Below are 19,705 nucleotides of genomic sequence, written 5' to 3' on the forward strand. Positions count from 1 at the left end.
CATCTCCTGATGCGTTTAAGTGGGTATCACCATTCTGTTTGTCTTCAACAGCACACCGTCGACCACTGACAGCTCTGCGCTTAGTGGGAAGTACTGCCAGCCATTTTCCAGATTCTGGATCACCTTGCAAAGATTGGGATCTTTTGTGGTCTCTTCAGCTATTTTCCTTAGTTGCTGCTCAGAAACAGGAAATGACCATGACCATATCCACCATGACCATATCCACCTGCAAGGCAACCTCCTCCATAGACTCCTGACTGATGCTGATTTGGGTCACCACTGGTGGAGCACTTGAGAGGGCATCTGCTACCACTAAAGTTGACCCAGGCACATAGGTTAGAACAAAATCATAGCAGTCGCAACCTCATCATCATCCTTTGAATATGAGGAGGCGGGTCATTCAGATTCTTTAAAGGGATTGGAATAAGTGATTTATGGTCTGTTTGTAGAATCAGCTTTGGTAAGCCATGAATGTAACAGTAAAACTTCTCACAGCCAACAACCAATCCTAGGCACTCCTTTTGTATTTGAGCATAATGCTGTTCAGCATCAGTCGGAGAACGGGCTTCCACATATCTTGATGCTCCTGAATCAGCACTGCTCCAATGCCATCTTTGGAGGCATCCGTGAACACTTTCGTAGGCCTGTCAGGTTCTACAAAAGTTAGCACTGTCTCTTCAGCTAAAATGTTCTTTACTATCTTTCATGTTCTCTGTTCCATGAGAACTCTGTCTTGTGCTGAAGGAGTGTCCTTCACTGTTTTAGCTGACAGGTTAGGTACAAACTTCTCCAAATAATTGACCATGCCCAAAACACACTGACTGCCTTTCCTATCAGTGGGGTTTGCCATCTCCCTCACAGCTTTGACATTGGCATTATCAGGCTGCACACCCTCAGAGGACAGCTTATCCCCATGAAATGTAATCTCCTTCACACAGAACTGGCATTTAGCCTGGTTTAGCTTCAAACCATGCTCCTGAACCCTGAGCAGAGTATTTTCCAGCCGCTCAATGTGTTCCTGAATGGAGGACCCCAGACCACAAAATCATCCATATACACTCGGACTCCCTCTAATCCCTCAATGACACTTTCCTCGGCCTTGTGAAAGAGCTCAGGGGCAGAGTTATTGCCAAAAGGTAACCCCTTAAAGGAATATCTTCCAAATGGGGTATTGACTGTACAATGTTTGGTGCTGGCTACATCCATCCTCACCTTCCAGAATCCATTTGAAGCATCCAACTTGGAGAATTAGTATGCACCAGCCATTTCACATACCATATAGATTCCTCCCACTTAGGAATCTGAAAATGCTCCCCTTTGATACATTTATTAAGGTCCTTGGATTCCATACAGACTCTCAGATCTCCATTCATTTTACGAACATACAGTTGAAGTCAGAAGTTTACATACACTTAGGTTGGAGTCAGTAAAACTTGTTTTTTAAACCACTCCACACATTTCTTGTTAACAAACTATAGTTTTGGCAAGTCAGTTAGGACATCTACTTTGTGCATGACAAGTCATTTTTCCAACAATTGTTTACAGACAGATTATTTCACTGTATCACAATTCCAGTGGGTCTAATGTGGGTCAGTTTACATACACTAAGTTGCCTGTGCCTTTAACCAGCTTGGAACATTCCAGAAAATTATGTCATGGCTTTAGAAGCTTCTGATAGGCTAATTGACATCATTTGAGTCAATTGGAGGTGTACCTGTGGATGTATTTCAAGGCCTACCTTCAAACGCAGTGCCTCTTTGCTTGACATCATGGGAAAATCAAAAGAAATCAGCCAAGACCTCAGAAAAAAATTGTAGACCTCCACAAGTCTGGTTCATCCTTGAGAGCAATTTCCAAACGCCTGAAGGTACCACATTCATCTGTACTAACAATAGTACGCAAGTATAAACACCATGGGACCACGCAGCCGTCATACTGCTCAGGAAGGAAATGCGTTCGGTCTCCTAGAGATGAACGTACTTTGGTGTGAAAAGAGCAAATCAACAAAAATAGAACCTTTTGGCTAAAATGACCATCATTATGTTTGGAGGAAAAAGGGGGAGGCATTCAAGCCGAAGAACACCATCCCAACCGTGAAGCACGGGGGTGGCAAAATCATGTTATGGGGGTGCTTTGCTGCAGGAAGGACTGGTGCACTTCACAAAATAGATGGCATCATGAGGCAGGAAAATGATGTGGATATATTGAAGCAACATCTCAAGACATCGGTCAGGAAGTTAAAGCTTGGTCGCAAATGGGTCTTCCAAATGGACAATGATCACAAGCATACTTCCAAAGTTGTGGCAAAATGGCTTAAGGACAACAAAGTCACGGTATTGGACTGGCCATCACAAAGCACTGACCTCAATCCCATAGAAAATGTGTGGGCAGAACTGAAAAAGTGTGTGTGAGCAAGGAGACGTACAAACCTGACTCAGTTACACCAGCTCTGTCAGGAGGAATGGGCCAAAATTCACCCAACTTAGTGTGGGAAGCTTGTGGAAGGCTACCCGAAACGTTTGGCCCAAGTTAAACAATTGAAAGGAAATGCTACCAAATACTAATTGAGTGTATGTAAACTTCTGACCCACTGGGAATGTGATGAAAGAAATAAAAGCTGAAATAAATAATTCTCTCTACTATTATTCTGGATTAAATGTTAGGAATTGTGAAAAACTGAGTTTAAATGTATTTGGCTAAGGTGTATGTAAACGTCCGACTTCAACTGTACACCATGGAATTGACTCAGTCTGTTGGATTCTCTGTTTTCACGAGCACGTCAAGTTTCACCATTCTACCCAACTCCTTTTCTTTAGATCCTTTCATAGTGGCAAAGGAACTCTTCGCGGTGCATGAATCACTGGCTTGACATTTTCTATAATATAGTAATATAGTGAATGAGAGGCAATTCTCCAAATTCTGTGAACACATCAGCATATCTTTGAGCAATATCCTCACCGTTTTGATAACTTGTCACCTGCTGAACACTGTGTAGCCAGTCAAAGTCATTAATGGTGTACACTCGTTTAACTAGACCCGACGACTCACATGCTGTATGTGTGTGCAAAATGAGGCAAGATAAGGGAGGTACGGCAATAAATAGGCCATGGTGGCGAAGTAATTACAATATACCAATTAAACACTGAAGTTATTGATGTGCAGAAGATGAATGTGCAAGTAGAGATACTGGGGTGCAAAGGAGCAAGATAAATAAATATGTACAGTATGGGGATGCGGTAGTTGGATGGGCTATTCACAGATGGGCTATGTACAGGTGCAGTGATCTGTGAGCTGCTCTGACAACTGCTTCAGTGATTTTTGCAGTTCGTTCCAGTCATTGGCAGCAGAGAACTGGAAGGAAAGGCGGCCAAACGAGAAATTGGCTTAGGGGGTGACTATTGAGATATACCTGCTGGTGTGCGTGCTACGGGTGGGTGCTGCTATGGTGACCAGTGAGCTGAGATAAGGCTGGGCTTTACCTAGCAGAAACTTGTAGATGACCTGGAGCCAGTGGGGTTGGCAACGAGTATGAAGCGAGGGCCAGCCAACGAGAGCGTACAGGTCGTAATGGTGGGTAGTATATGGGGCTTTGGTGACAAAACGGATGGCACTGTGATAGACTGCATCCAATTTGTTGAGTAGAGTGTTGGAGGCTATTTTGTAAATGACTTCGCCGAAGTCGAGGATCGGTAGGATGGTCAGTTTTACGAGGGTATGTTAGGCAGCATGAGTGAAGGATGCTTTGTTGTGAAATAGGAAGCCAATTCTAGATTTCATTTTGGATTGGCGATGCTTACTGTGAGTCTGGAAGGAGAGTTTACAGTCTAACCAGACACCTAGGTATTTGTAGTTGTCCACATATTTTAAGTCAGAACAGCGGCGATCGGTTGAAGAGCATGCATTTAGTTTAACTTGCATTTAAGAGCAGTTGGAGGCAACGGAAGGAAATTTGTATGGCATTGAAGCTCGTCTGGAGGTTAGTTAACACAGTGTCCAAAGAAGGGCCAGAAGTATACAGAATGGTGTCGTCTGCGTAGAGGTGGATCAGAGACTCACCAGCAGCAAGAGCGACATGATTGATGTATACAGAGAAGAGAGTCGGCCCGAGAATTGAACCCTGTGGCACCCCCATAGAGACTGCCAGAGGTCCAGACAACAGGCCCTCCGATTTGACACACTGAACTCTATCAGAGAAGAAGTTGGTGAACCAGGCGAGGCAGTCATTTTAGAAACCAAGGCTGTTTAGTCTGCCGATAAGAATGCTTGTGGTGCCTTTGTTCATAGTGCCCCCTTGTGTCCTTGTCAACAAAATCCACTGCTGCACTTTCCACCTCCATAGCAGTGTTTGTTGGTATGGAGCTAAATATTTTAATATGCAACTGTGCCAGCTCATTCGCAGCAATCTTTCTCTAATTTTGGAGTCATTTACACCAAACACCATCTGATCTCTAAGCATTGATGAGGTTAGGTCTACAAAATTGCATGTCTATGCTTTTAATTTGAAGTCCGTAAGAAAGACATCTTCTTACCTTGCCGTTGAACACGACAACGAAACCCAAAACGTTCATGTGTCTCGTTCTTCTTAGGTGAACGATATGCGTCAAAATAATTCAGTACCAATGCGAACTGTCTCATTTGCAAGCGTGAAGGTATCGAATATATCGAATGCCTGCGGTCTCGCTTTGGTGAGCAAGAGAGCAACTTTATGTTAATCTGGCTCCTTTTGTAACTCCAATAGCAGACATATAGAGCAAAAACCGGTGCCAAAATGTTTTCCAATTCGCGTCCACATTCCCATCCAGGATCAATGTCTCTGGTGGCTTGATTACATCCATTGCGTTTCCATAAACTCCAACATTCACAGAAACAACAAGATTTTCACTCCTGGTACCATGTATTACTTTGTTGGTTACAGCGAGCAAAGACAACCGTCAATCATAGTTAACACGTATAGGAAAAGAGTGTCGTAAAACATCACTCAAACCCACATCAATGCTGCGGTATATCTCTGAGTTCTGTGCTCAGCTCTTTTGCCGCCAGTTGCTCTCGTTGTATCATACAATGCGTCCATATGGCAGAGGGAGACACATTCATAACTAGAGTGCAGAGGCCTGACCTCTGTCCCGTGATAGATGGAGCCCCATCTGTGCAAAAGCCCACCATTCAGTCAATATATCCATGCAGCACACTGAACATCCCCTGTGCCGTTTCATGCTCGGGAATCGTGAGACAGAACAATATGTTCCTTGTGAATAGCATCCCCCAACATGTATAGTGAACAAAAGTCAATGCATGGGCATCTCGGCTCTCACAGCTAACGTCTATTTAGAGAGCAAAAGATGGGGAGTTTTTGAGTCTTTCAGTGAGTGTTTGCTCTTGATTGCTAGCAATAGCATACATTATTTGTTTAACAGTGTTATCTGACAGAGGCATTGATGTGAGTTCTGCCTCTCCACACCTTGTTTTCACCATATCAATTGTGGCCAGTAATATCAAAGTCTCTGCAATAGTGTGTGGTTTCATAGCGTAGCGGGCCTAGTCATTCACCTTGGGAATTGTGCAATGGTCAAGTGCAGCCTTTTCCAATGATCTAAGGGTGCTCTCTTTTTAACCTGTCTAGGATGAGGGTGCCGCTAGCGGCACTCCCCCCCCACCCCCACTGAAAAACCAGTGCCGCGAAATTCAATTTTTTTTTTTTTTTTAAATATTTAACTTTCACACATTAAAGTCCAATACAGCTAATGAAAGACACAGATCTTGTGAATCCAGCCAACATGTCCGATTTTTAAAATGTTTTACAGGGAAGACACAATATGTAAAGTTGTACATCTATTACCTAAAAACACATTAGCATAATCCACCATCTTTTATTTGTCCACCAACACCAGTAGCTATCACCAATTCGGCTAAACTAAGATATTTATAGCCCCTAACCAAGAAAAAAACTCATCAGATGACAGTCTGATAACATATTTATGGTATGGGATAGGTTTTGTTAGAAAAAAGTGCATATTTCAGGTAGATGGCATAGGGTACAATTGCACCCACCGTCACAAATGGACTAGAATAACTACATAGAGCAACGTGTTTACCTACTTACTAATCATCAAACATTTCGTAAAAATACACAGCATACACTAATCGAAAGACACAGATCCTGTGAATACAGACAATATTTCAGATTTTCTAAGTGTCTTACAGCGAAAACACAATAAATCGTTATATTAGCATAGCACATAGCACATAGCAGCCCAGCATTGATTCTAGCCAAAGTGAGCGATAACGTCAACATCGCCAAAAAATATTAATTTTTTCACTAACCTTCTCAGAATTCTTCAGATGACACTCCTGTAACATCATATTACACAATCCATATAGAGTTTGATCGAAAATGTTTATATTTAGCCACCAAAATCATGGTTAGACAATGTGAAATGTAGCCCAGCTGGTGAGAAAATGTCCGTGCGCCATATTAGACAGTGATCTACTCTTATACATAAATACTCATAAACGTGACAAAAAAATATAGGGTGGACAGGGATTGATAGACAATTTAATTCTTAATACAATCGCGGAATTACATTTTTTAAATTATCCTTACTTTTCAATACAGTTTGCGACAAGCGAAGCTACGTCAAAAAACATGGCGTCCTAAGCCACTAACATTTTTCGACAGAAACACGATTTATCATAATAAAAATGTCCTACTTTGAGCTGTTCTTCCATCAGTATCTTGGGCAAAGGATCCTTTCTTGGGTCTAATTGTCTTTTGGTGGAAAGCTGTCCTCTTGCCATGTGGAAATGCCAACTGCGTTCGGGATGAACTGGAAGCGTGCCCAGCCATTCACAGCGTTTCAGAAATAAATGTCCCAAAATCGCACTAAACGGATATAAATTGCTATAAAACGCTTTAAATTAACTACCTTATGATGTTTTTAACTCCTATAACGAGTAGAAACATGACCAGAGTAATATTACTCCCTCCACTAATGCTTGGAACAGGTGCGGGTCGGTGTCCTCTAGGCGCATGACGCAGCTCCAAAAGAGTGACTAGCCTCAGGGTTTTTTAATTTGTAGTGCCTGTGAACGCGCAATCGACCCCATTCAAATCGTCATCACGTAAAGGCATCCAGGGGAAGACGTAAGCAGTGTCCGTATACTCATAGCAATAACTGCGGCCTTTTAACTGACTCCAGATCAGGGGCCAACATTTCTGAAATCTGACTCCATGTCAGGGAAATTGCTGTAGAATGGGCTCTGTTCCACTTAGAGACAAAATTTCAACTCCTATAGAAACTATAGACTGTTTTCTATCCAATAATAATAATAATATGCATATTGTACGATCAAGAATTTTGTGGGAAGCCGTTTCAAAAATTACACGATTAGCATAAATAGTCACAACAGCGCCCCCATCCTCAACAGGTTTTAACCTGTCTAGGATCAGCGTGGCGCTAGCGGCACACCCCCCCCCCCCCCACTGAAAAACCAGTGCCGCGAAATTCAAAAAAAATATTTTTTTTAAATATTTAACTTTCACACATTAAAGTCCAATACAGCTAATGAAAGACACAGATCTTGTGAATCCAGTCAACATTTCCGATTTTTAAAATGTTTTACAGGGAAGACACAATATGTAAAGATGTACATCTATTACCTAAAAACACATTAGCATAATCCACCATCTTTTATTTGTCCACCAACACCAGTAGCCATCACCAATTCGGCTAAACTAAGATATTTATAGCCCCTAACCAACAAAAAAACTCATTAGATGACAGTCTGATAACATATTTATGGTATGGGATAGGTTTTGTTAGAAAAAAGTGCATATTTCAGGTATATGGCATAGTTTACAATTGCACCCACCATCACAAATGGACTAGAATAATTACAATGAGCAACGTGTTTACCTAACTACTAATCATCAAACATTTCGTAAAAATACACAGCATACACGAATCGAAAGACACAGATCCTGTGAATACAGACAATATTTCAGATTTTCTAAGTGTCTTACAGCGAAAACACAATAAATCGTTATATTAGCTTAGCATATAGCAATTAGCAGCCCAGCATTGATTCTAGCCAAAGTGAGCGATAAAAGTCAACATCGCCAAAAGATATTAATTTTTTCACTAACCTTCTCAGAATTCTTCCGATGACACTCCTGTAACATCACATTACAACATGCATATACAGTTTGATCGAAAATGTTTATATTTAGCCACCAAAATCATGGTTAGACAATGTGAAATGTAGCTCAGCTGGTCAGAAAATGTCCTTGCGCCACTTAGACAGTGATCTACTCTTATACATAAATACTCATAAACGTGACTAAAAAATATAGGGTGGACAGGGATTGATAGACAATTTAATTCTTAATACAATTGCGTTATTACATTTTTTAATTTATCCTTACTTTTCAATACAGTTTGCGCCAAGCGAAGCTACGTCAAAAAACATGGCGTCCTAAGCCACTAAAATGTTTCGACAGAAACACGATTTATCATAATAAAAATGTCCTACCTTGAGCTGTTCTTCCATCAGTATCTTGGGCAAAGGATCCTTTCTTGGGAGAAATCGTCTTTTGGTGGAAAGCTGTCCTCTTGCCATGTGGAAATGTCAACTGCGTTCGGGATGAACTGAAAAGCGTGCCCAACTTTTCACATCGTTGCAAAAATAAATGTCCCAAAATCGCACTAAACGGATATAAATTGCTATAAAACGCTTTAAATTAACTACTTTATGATGTTTGTAACTCCTATAACGAGTGAAAAGATGACCGGAGAAATATAACAGGCTAAACTAACGCTTGGAACAGGAGAGGGTCGGTGTCTTCCACGCGCGTTACGCAGCAAGAAAAGACTTGCTAGCTAAAGGTTTTTTTCATTTGTAGGGCCTGTGAACGCGCAATCGACCCCGTTGGAATCGTCATCACGTAAAGGCATCCAGGGGAAGACGTAAGAAGTGTCCGTATAGTCATAGCAACGACAGTGCCCTTTTAACTGACTTCAGAAAAGTGGCCAACATTTCTCAAATCTGACTCCATGTCAGGGAAATTGCTGTAGAATGGGCTCTGTTCCACTTAGAGACAAAATTTCAACTCCTATAGAAACTATAGACTGTTTTCTATCCAATAATAATAATAATATGCATATTGTACGATCAAGGATTTTGTGGGAAGCCGTTTAAAAAATTAGCCAAATTAGCATAAATAGTCTAAACAGCGCCCCCATCCCCAACAGGTTAAGGTTAACCATATTACAATGATTTTGAGATACAAAGACAATATTAAAATATATATACACTACCGTTCAAAAGTTTGGTGTCACTTAGAAATGTCCTTGTTTTTGAAAGAAAAGCTAATTTTTTGTCCATTAAAACAACATCAAATTGATCAGGCATACAACGTTGTTAATGTTGTAAATGACTATTGTAGCTGGAAACGGCAGATTTTTTATGGAATATCTACATAGGCGTACAGAGACCCATTATCAGAGGCGTGAAGAGGCGACTCCGGGATGCTGGCCTTCTAAGCAGAGTTGCAAAGAAAAAGCCATATCTCAGACTGGCCAATAAAAAGAAAAGATGAAGATGGGCAAAAGAACTCAGACACTGTACAGAGGAACTCACTAGCCCCTAGTTTAGGAATCCGCTGATCTAACCTAATTTAGCAGGCGTAAAAGTGTATCCATCCAGAGATCTGTATATAATGACGGGATGCTCATGTCGCCACCCTAACAATGGGAGGGTTAGGGTTAACCCTAACCCAAAGGCTGGAAGGCAGGCTTGCCTCTTCCTCTCTGACCCTGTCCGAGCTGAGAAGAAATGGCGCCCATTGTAGTTAGTTACCGCGTTTATGCGCTGAACTAAGTTTAATATTTGTTTAATGAAAACTACAACTCCCTTCAGCTCAGCGTCCCAAACAGTTCAAAAAATGTATTTCTCTGGTGAATGATTTGATTTCTCTCTAGAAAAACGGTGCGTTGAGACCACAAAAAAACAAACTAAATTGAACTGACATCGGTCTAAATGCTGTGATTTAGCTAGCTAGCTAACGGGTAGCTCGCTAGTTAGCTAAGTAAACGTTGACGTTAGCTAGCTAGCTGGCCAGTAAACTAACGTTATTGCAGAACTTACTGGCTGGCTTGTTGCCTGAGGACACCGACCCTACCATTACGCTTGTTTACACTGAGCTGCACTGCAGTTGAAAAGCAATCATGGTTACATTAAAGCTGCAACTTTTTGGGCAACCCGACCAAATTCACATAGAAATATGTGTCCTAGATCTGTCATTCTCATTGAAAGCAAGTCTCCTAAGTGTATTATCTGTTCTATTTCTATGCTTCCTGTTCTTACTTTCGTTTTTGCATCTTTTTCTTTTGGTTTTGTACACTAGCTTCAAACAGCTGAATATACAATATCTTTGGTTATGTAAAATATATTTCACAGCGGTTTAGATGGTACAATGTTTCTTTACACTATACTTGCGTGTTTTGTCACATAAACAAAAATCAGGCGAACTATTCGAATTTTATCAGCCATGAAATGGCGAGGCAATTTCTGTATAGTGTATCTTTAAGACACAGTGGAGCCAGAGATATGGGTCAGAAAATGTACCTCAGTGCAAGGATAAAATGTGCCACTGTACTCCAAACTAGCCACACTTCTCCATCAAGAAGATTTAAATACTGCTTGTTTTTTGGAAAACTGCCCTTTTCATCCTCATGCTAGCTAGCGGTTGCCACCGCAGCCATTTTGCAATGGCAATGTCAGCCAATGAGCTACTTTGTTGTTCAATGCGACATGCCATTTCATAATGGCTGCTGTGGCTACTGGTAAGTAGGCGGACTGGTAAATAGGTTTTCGGAGATACGGGATGTCACATTCAGCGATGGGAGACCAATCCAATGTACAGGTGTGCTTGCATACTCCCTTAAAAGACCTTTGCTTGAAAAATTTGAAAATAGTACTGTTTGTCCATCTTGAGACACCGTAGCTAGTATAGAATATACCACAGGAGATTGGTGGCACCTTAATTGGGGAGAATGGGCTCATGGTAATGGCTGGAGCGGAATTAGTGGAATGGTATCAAATACATCAAACACACAGTTTCCATGAAAACGAGTCGTCTATGGTTGAATGAAGACAAATTAGGGCAGACCCCATTTAGTCGACTGGTTTTTTGTTTGGTCGATAAGCTGTTGATCGACCAGGATTTTTTTTTTTTTTTGAGCAGTCGCAGGTAGATATTCGCTTTTTCATGGCACATGAGACACCTGTCTGATTTGCACCTCTCTCAGTGGACTAATCCACTGAGGAGGCCTCGGGATGCCATGTTGCAAGAAGGAGGGTGTGGCTAAGATGCACAAGGCACTTCTCTCTCCAGAATACGCTCTTTGCCGCCATTTTGTTCGCATTCATTGTTTCATAACGTCATTGTGTGAATTGTTTGCCCTGTGATTGTTAGTGTCTATCAAGTCCCCATTAAATATATCACCATTAGTAGTCTGCATTTACCGTTAATTCCCATAATTACGAATATACAATGTTTGTTTGCTTACGGTCATTTCTATTAATGCATTCAATATATATCATCGCAGTAGTTTACCGTTCTCATTGTCGGAATGGACACGTTGTTTGCAGAGCTCACAATCAATCACAATCAATCACTTCTGAGAGACATGTTGTGGTTTATTTCATTCCATTTATGAGTTTTGTCAATTTCAATGTTGAGTAAAGACAAGCACCTGATTACGCATATAAACTCAGCAAAAAAAGAAACATCCCTTTTTTAGGACCCTGTCTTTCTAAGATAATTCGTAAAAATCCAAATAACTTCACAGATCTTCATTGTAAAGAACACTGTTTCCTATGCTTGTTCAATTAACCATAAACAATTAATGAACATGCTCCTGTGGAACGGTCATTAAGACACTAACAGCTTACAGACGGTAGACAATTAAGGTCACAGTTATGAAAACTTAGGACACTAAAGAGTCCTTTCTACTGACTCTGAAAAACACCAAAAGAAAGATGCCCAGGGTCCCTGCTCATCTGTGTGAATGTGCCTTAGGCATGTGCCTTAGGCATGCTGCAAGGAGGCATGAGCACTACACATGCGCTGCGGATGTATAACAGTTAGGCTCTACACCTGTTGTAAAGTGGATTAATGTGCTTAATTTTAAGAAGTTATTTGGCCACTTTAGTGATACAAACCTTGCCAAAACATATAGGCCTATGGGATATGCTACATTAGGTGTGCGACTATAATTTGAAAAAGTCACACAACAAAGACTTGCACTGTTTCTTGCCTTACTGCAAACAAGCTGGGCATCATTCACAAGTGATAATATATCATTCACAAGTGATAGGCTAATATAGTCACCCATCAGACTATTCTTGATTTAATCCTGTCTTTACATATACTAAATAATATTTGTGTGAAATTTGTTTTGATTTAGAATGGATCATTATCATGCACCTGTCTTGAAACAGGTGCAGGGTAAAAAAGAAAAGTATTCTATGCACAGAAATAGCGAATGGAGGATGCTTTTTCGTGGTTAATTTTCATGCCAGCCAGGTAGGGTATACTCCTGTGGTAAAGAAAAGCAATGTGCTTAATATTACGAAAGTTGAGAAATATATATAGTAAGCCTATAGAAAGCTGATGGGATCCTCCTCTTTTTAATAGAGGTCATCACGCAATTGCATAGCCTATTGAAATGTTGCGCAACATGAGGTCATGAAGTGTTTGATTATATTTTTGATAATATTTGCATTGATGTCAGAGTGATTAGAGGGACTACCAGGCAGTTAGAAAGTTTGGTAGGCTACTAATGACCATCAGCAGCATCAGAGCTTGGAGAAGCCTAATTACCTAACTATCAGGATAAGGTAAGACCCAGATGCAGATGTGTTGAAGTAACAATGTTTATTACAGCAACAGGGGCAAAGGTACAGGCAGTCAGGCTCAGGGTCAGGTCAGGCAGAGGTCGGTAATCCAGAGACGGGGCAAAGGTACAGGATGGCAGGCAGGGTCAGGGGCAAGCAGAGTGGTCAGGCAGGCGGGCTCAGGGTCAGGACAGGCAAGGGTCAAAACCAGGAGGACGAGAAAAGGGAGACTGCGGAAAAGCAGGAGCTGATACAAAAACGCTGGCTGACTTGACAAGCAAGATGAACTGGCAACAGACAAACAGAGAACACCGGTATAAATACACAGGGCATAATGGGAAAGTTGGGCGACACCTGGAGGGGGGTGGAGACAATCACAAAGACAGGTGAAACAGATCAGGGTGTGAGACTTAACCAATTGTGCTATTTAGTTTTTTTTGTTGCATTGTTTTGTAACTTGTTTTGTACATAATGTTTCTGCCACCGTCTCTTTTCACCGAAAATAGCTTCTGGATATCAGAACATCTATTACTCACCTCGAGCTGTACGAAGATGTTTAATTTAATGAGCCGGACGTGAAGGATTTACTCCAGATACCGGACCAGGCCCAAATCCCCGTCATTCACTTGAAGAAAAGACGCCAATACCGGGGACGCAGGTCCGGGTGCCTTGTTAGAATTCGTTGGCGAGTGGGTAACCCGCCTCTACCAGCCGTGCTATTGGCCAAAGTGCAATCATTGAAGAATAAACTGGATTAACTCCGTTCAAGACTATCCTACCAAAGGGACATTAAGAAGAAAAAAATGTTTCACCGAGTCGTGGCTGAACGACCACATGGATAATATACACTTGGCTGGTTTTTGCGTGCATCGGCAAGATAGAACAGCTGCCTCCGGTAAGACAAGGGGTGGCGGTCTGTGTCTATTTGTCAATAACAGCTGGTGCACAAAATCAAATATTAAGGAAGTCTCAAGGTTTTGCTCGCCTGAGGTAGACTATCTCATGATAAGCTGTAGACCACACTATTTACCAAGAGAGTTTTCATCTATATTTTTCGTAGCTGTCTATTTACCACCACAAACCGATGCTGGCACTAAGACCGCACTCAAAGAGCTGTATAAAGCCATAAAAAAACAAGAGAATGCTCAACCAGAGAAAGCGCTCCTAGTGGCCGGAGATTTTAATGCAGGGAAACTTAAATCCGTTTTAACCTAATTTCTACCAGACTGTGAGATGTAGCGATTCACCAATATGTCGTTCCCAGCACTGGGCGAAAAGGGTCAATATCAGGGGATATATTTATCTATATACTGTATATCTGTATATCGGACATTTTATTAGACATAAGGAGTAGACATGTTCCAGATTCAGATGTTAAAGATACATGTGTGTCACGCCCTGGCCTTAGTATTCTTTGTTTCATTTATTATTTTAGTTAGGTCAGGGTGTGACATGGGGAAGGTATGTGTTTTTTGTATTGTCTAGGGTGGTTGTATGGTTTAGGGGGTTAAGTAGAGTAGATGGGTTAGTGTTCAGTGTAGGTGTCTAGGAAAGTCTATGGTTGCCTGAATTGGTTCTCAATCAGAGACAGCTGGTTATTGTTGTCTCTGATTGGGAGCCATATTTAAGGCAGCCATAGGCTTTAGCTGTTTGTGGGTAATTGTCTATGTTGAACGTGTGTAGCTTGTGTATGCACTTACGTTTGTAGCTTCACTTTTGTTTTGTAAAAGTGTTCGTTTCGTGTTTCGTCATCTTTAATAAAAGAAGATGTCTTCATATCCCGCTGCGCCTTGGTCCACTTATTATGAAGATCGTGACAATGTGCATTGGTCTGCGGACCCCAAACCGATCTAGCATGCATCGGTCAAAAAAACGTTCAAAAGTTTCTACCTTCCGAAAATATCTAATATTTTGTGACAACTGCTTTGACAGTCATTGATCTGCAAGTCATTTGGCATGCCAAACAACCACAGGCAATATTTGTAGGCTAGTCAAATTGCGCACTGAGCCCAGCTTCATGCGCTGACCAACGGGAGGTAGGCAGCCTGTTCCTAATCTGCGTGGCACATTCAGAAGTAAAATGCTACAATGGCTTTCCAGACATTAGGATTTATTCAGTGAGTGAAAATCTGTCATTTGATAGGTTATTGCTATCTATGCGCTGTTGGAAATTGTGTTTTACCAGAATAAAAGTAAGCTACTGGAGATATACCGGCTGAATGGGGCTTATAATAGATTTTATTTTCATTGTTCAGGTTCACCATCAGTAATAGTTTTGGTAGTTTTGCTTTAAACAATCAGTGTATATGGTAATTTGTTGATATACAGGGTAAAATGTATAATTTCATAATGGGGACAGCAATCACATTTGCGAGATGCACTGCATGACCGAATCAAGAGAAGATCACTCTGTAAAAACTTTTAAATGCTCAAAACCATTCGATTTTGAGATGGGGGGCGAAATCCAAAATTGTGCTATAATAACCGGTGTGAAATGGCCAGTGTTGCCAACTAATTTTCAGGGTACGTTGCTAGAGGCAGGTTGATTTGTTGCAAAAAGTTGCTAAATTACGTTGTGATGTCATTGCGTGATAACGTAAAACTGCGTCATTATGTAGAATACACAATAACGTTACTCAAATTGACTGGCCATCTCAGCAAAAAATATGATTTCACATTTGTTCAGGTACAGACTCGCACTCGTTTCTGTACTTCTGGCTGTACAATTTTGCTTGAGACATGTTGATTGATGTTGTAAGTTCTGTTCAAGATCAAACATTCGTGACCAACTATATTCATTGGGTTTGGCTTGTCGAACCCGTAATACTGCTGCTGCAGTCAGCCAACAATGATTTGCAATTTGCTGAAATTGCTGCTGGCCGCTGCTGCCTGTGCACGAGCTGAGCGCCTGCTGAGACGTCACTCACGATGCACTTTTGCAGCCACGCACGTATGTTGTGACTGAGTGTGTGACACAGAAAATTGTGTTTGTATCATTTAGAAGTGGGGTGCGCACTAATAGCGTTTAAATCGGTGACGTCACTGAGACCTTGAAGAAGTTGTTCCACTTGCTTTGCAAGGGCCGTGGCTTTTGTGGAGCGATGGGTAACGGTGCTTCTTGGGTGACTGTTGTTGATGTGTGCAGAGGGTCACTGGTTCGAGCCCAGGTAGGGTCGAGGAGAGGGACGGAAGAAAAACTGTTACGTTGATGCTATTGCCCCGGATCACTGGTTGCTGCGGAAAAGGGGGTGGTGACAGGGGCGAAAATCTGAGATCAACCTTGGAGGGGACAATTACATTAAATTTTCTCAAGAGCAATTCCTGAGGGGGACACCAAAAGTAGTGCTGTAACACATAGCATACGTTGTTAAATGTATATTGAGGAACCATAATTCCTACAACTGGATAATTGATAGGTACAGTAGTTAACTGAAGGGTTTTCCCAACTTGTTCAAATGTTTAAATCATTATAATTCTACTACTAATAATAGTTATAGCAGTGCTCCTTACCAGTCCAGTATGTATGCAGGTATTCGTACTTACAACCAGCAATATCAAGAAAGGTCAGTAGGTGACAATGGTACTGTACACTCTATGGGTGTAGTTTTCATAAATACAATGAACATGGTGTGATCACATCTAAAAGAATCTCCATTGAGAACCACCACAAAGTTGGTCTCCGTATTGAATTGACCTTTTAATTTGACTTTTTCTGATACATTTATATAGTCATTAAATATGTGCACCTGGCCTGAGTCTACAATATCTTTGCAAGAACAAAAAGCTTAAAATAAGTACAGTTCTAAAAGCAAAATAACTACTTCAATGAAAAACCCAAATAAATCAAACAAAATATCCTTCAGTGTCTCAACTCTTCAAACAGCAGCAATGGACAAGTATGTCGCACAAAGTATGCCATTTTAAATAAAATAACATGAAATAAATCATTTGTAAGTGTACTGAAAACTACTAAACAAAAGAACAACTATCAATTACACCATGGGTTCTCAAACAGGGGTCCATGGACTAATTGCAAGGGGTCCGTGAAATAAAAAAGTGTAATGAATGTAGTCAGTACCACAAGGTTTCCAGTAAGTTTACATATAATATAGAGGGGGTGGAGGTCCCTGAGGACCGCTCAAAACCTTGCCTGCCTTGCCTCAAAATATGCAGGGGTTCCAGTACCCCAAAAAGGTTGAGAACCACTGCTATACACACTACTGAACAAAAGAACCGAGCATATGTTTGCGGGTTTCCTCAACAACACATCAGTTGGCACTTTCGCAATGCCCTCGCCTGTTGTCTCCGACACCCTGTATAGCCCAATAAACTCCTTGTGAGGGACAAGGTCATGGTCAACATAACGCAGACAGACATTCTCCTGTTCAGCACCAGAGACATCTTGAGTACCATCAACAATTAATGAAAACTGTACAATCGGAAGAGACCTAATCTCAGCTGCAATGCCTCGAATGACTATTGGCCATGATGTTCAGAATTTCATTCTGTGCTTTTGGGCCTGTGTACATTGTGGTACGCTCTGTTAACCACTTCAGTAAAATGGGATCATCCTCTTCTGCCCTAAGTTTCAAAATCTGGTAAATATTCCCACTGTCATCCGTGTGGCCTCTAAAGGCTTGTCCCTGTCTTACTACATGCCGCACCGAACTAACAATTTTCATCAAGCAATGCCTTGCGTCATCCTGCTGTTTACCCCACGCGCTGGACATAACTGGACACTGATTGGATTTAGCTGGTGTGCTGTTACAATTACAAAGTGGCGGTGGGTTTGGCAATTTTGATGTGCTGTGAATTTTTCAATGCCTTTTCTCCAGTTCCTAAATCCTGCACTAATGAAGGCAGCATCAGCTCTTTGGCCAAAAGATGGCTGGCTTGAAAACCCTTGGCTACAGTGAAAACACAACACTCCTTTTATTGATGGATTATAATGTAGCCAGGGGAAATCGCGAAACATTCTCTCTTGAAACGTCAACACTCTGTTGGCAAGAGTTTGCGGTTCTATAAATTGTGGGTGTGGCTGATATGGTTTTGTGCCATCACTGTGGTAACTGGACAATGCTGTGCCACTGTCCCCTATACTGGTGCTGCTGGCAACAAGGGTGACACTTGGTCCTGCCGTGGCTGTGACACTGTCCTCTGAAGTCTCTCTCCCTGGCTCTTTCCCTTTCACCACCCTAACTGACTCAGTCTGTCTCCTAGAAAATAAATAAGGTGTTTGCCGTACTCCTAACTACCGGTACCCAAAACTACACAATTAATCACAACAGCAATACCATTGCCGTAAACAAATCTTAGTTTAGTCACCAGTTTAAATTGAGAGTGGGGGTATCCATGGCATTTTCCAATTATGTCCCTATTTTACAAGTCAAAAAAATTGAGAACCTTTCATAATGTTGCCAAACAAAGACTCAACAAACTTACCTGAGACTCCATGTCTGCCAATCTGTCCCTGCATATCTGTCCCCAACTCTGCTGTCTGTGTGCCATCTGTTGCCTGCTCTGCCTAATGACATCATTGTGAAACATTTCCATTAGCATTTCACTTCTTTCTTATGAACATTTTATCAACTAGTCTTTGAGATATTAGGATACTAGAGTTCTTACTATGCGTTTTGGTGTACTGACAAATACTCTGATGTCCGTCTTACTTTTTTCTGCCATTTTTCTACCTGGCTGGCTGGCTGGCCTAGCTGCACACACACACATTTACACAACACATGCTGCAACCTTTTGTAATTTAAATAGTTTGTTTCATATTGGCTGGCTTCCAAAAATAGCTGAATTTGTAAAGCTAGCGAGCACCAATTCCGTTTCTGTGTGTTTGCTATAATCTTTGCTACCTGGTTAAATAAAGGTTAAATAAAATAAAAATAAAAAAGTTCACTAGCGACAATTTATCTTTTGCAACGAGACCATTATATATATTTAAGACAATGGTAGAAGAGAGTGTAGTTCTGTTCTGTTCAGTTTGGACTTCAGTTTATTGCTAACCTTATCACAGGGACGTCGAAGCACTACAGCTGCATGCTGATCTTGGAATAAACTGACGATAGCAAAGATTCCATCTTTGACGACGCCACATAAATGGAATAGGTACTAGCTAGCTTGATAGTTAATGTTTGCTTTAGTTTGCGCGCTAGCTCTGCAAATTCCCCTAGTGTGTGAACCCTGCCAACATAAAAATAAATAAATAACATTGCTATGGACCTGCTATGGATTGACTGGATTAACCTCACGTCAGTTATGTACATGTCCCTTTCGGACAGTAGATACGAACTCTCTATTACCTTGCCAGCTAAAGAACTGGCAGTGGATCAAACCATTGTGAGGCAAAGGGCGGGGGGGGTCGCAATCTTTTGAAATTTAAATGCGCTATTAAGTGTCTATAATCAGCACAAGTGCTTTCATTACGTATTATTAATATTATTGAAATTACATAGTTATGTTTACAGCGATATATTGGGGGGGACAAATCATATTTTTCCCAAGATGGGGGGGTCGTGTCCCCCCCGTCCCCCCTGGGATTTCCGCCTATGGGTGGTGATACAAGAAGTCCGCTCAGACAGATCCACCTCAGAGAGGCCCAGCCCATGAGCTCCATCAGCAGCATATTAATGAACAATGAACGTGTGTACGCAACAAATGTTAGTGCATCGATTCGTTCTCTAATCAAACCGAGTTGCACCGACATTTTTTAAACTATCGTTCCTGTATCGTATCGGAGCCCATGTATCTAGATATGTATCGTCTTGAAGGGGAAAGATGCGCGTCCCTAACACACACAACT

The sequence above is a fragment of the Salvelinus fontinalis genome, chromosome 26 (assembly GCF_029448725.1).
Source record: "Salvelinus fontinalis isolate EN_2023a chromosome 26, ASM2944872v1, whole genome shotgun sequence".
NCBI lineage: Eukaryota > Metazoa > Chordata > Actinopteri > Salmoniformes > Salmonidae > Salvelinus > Salvelinus fontinalis.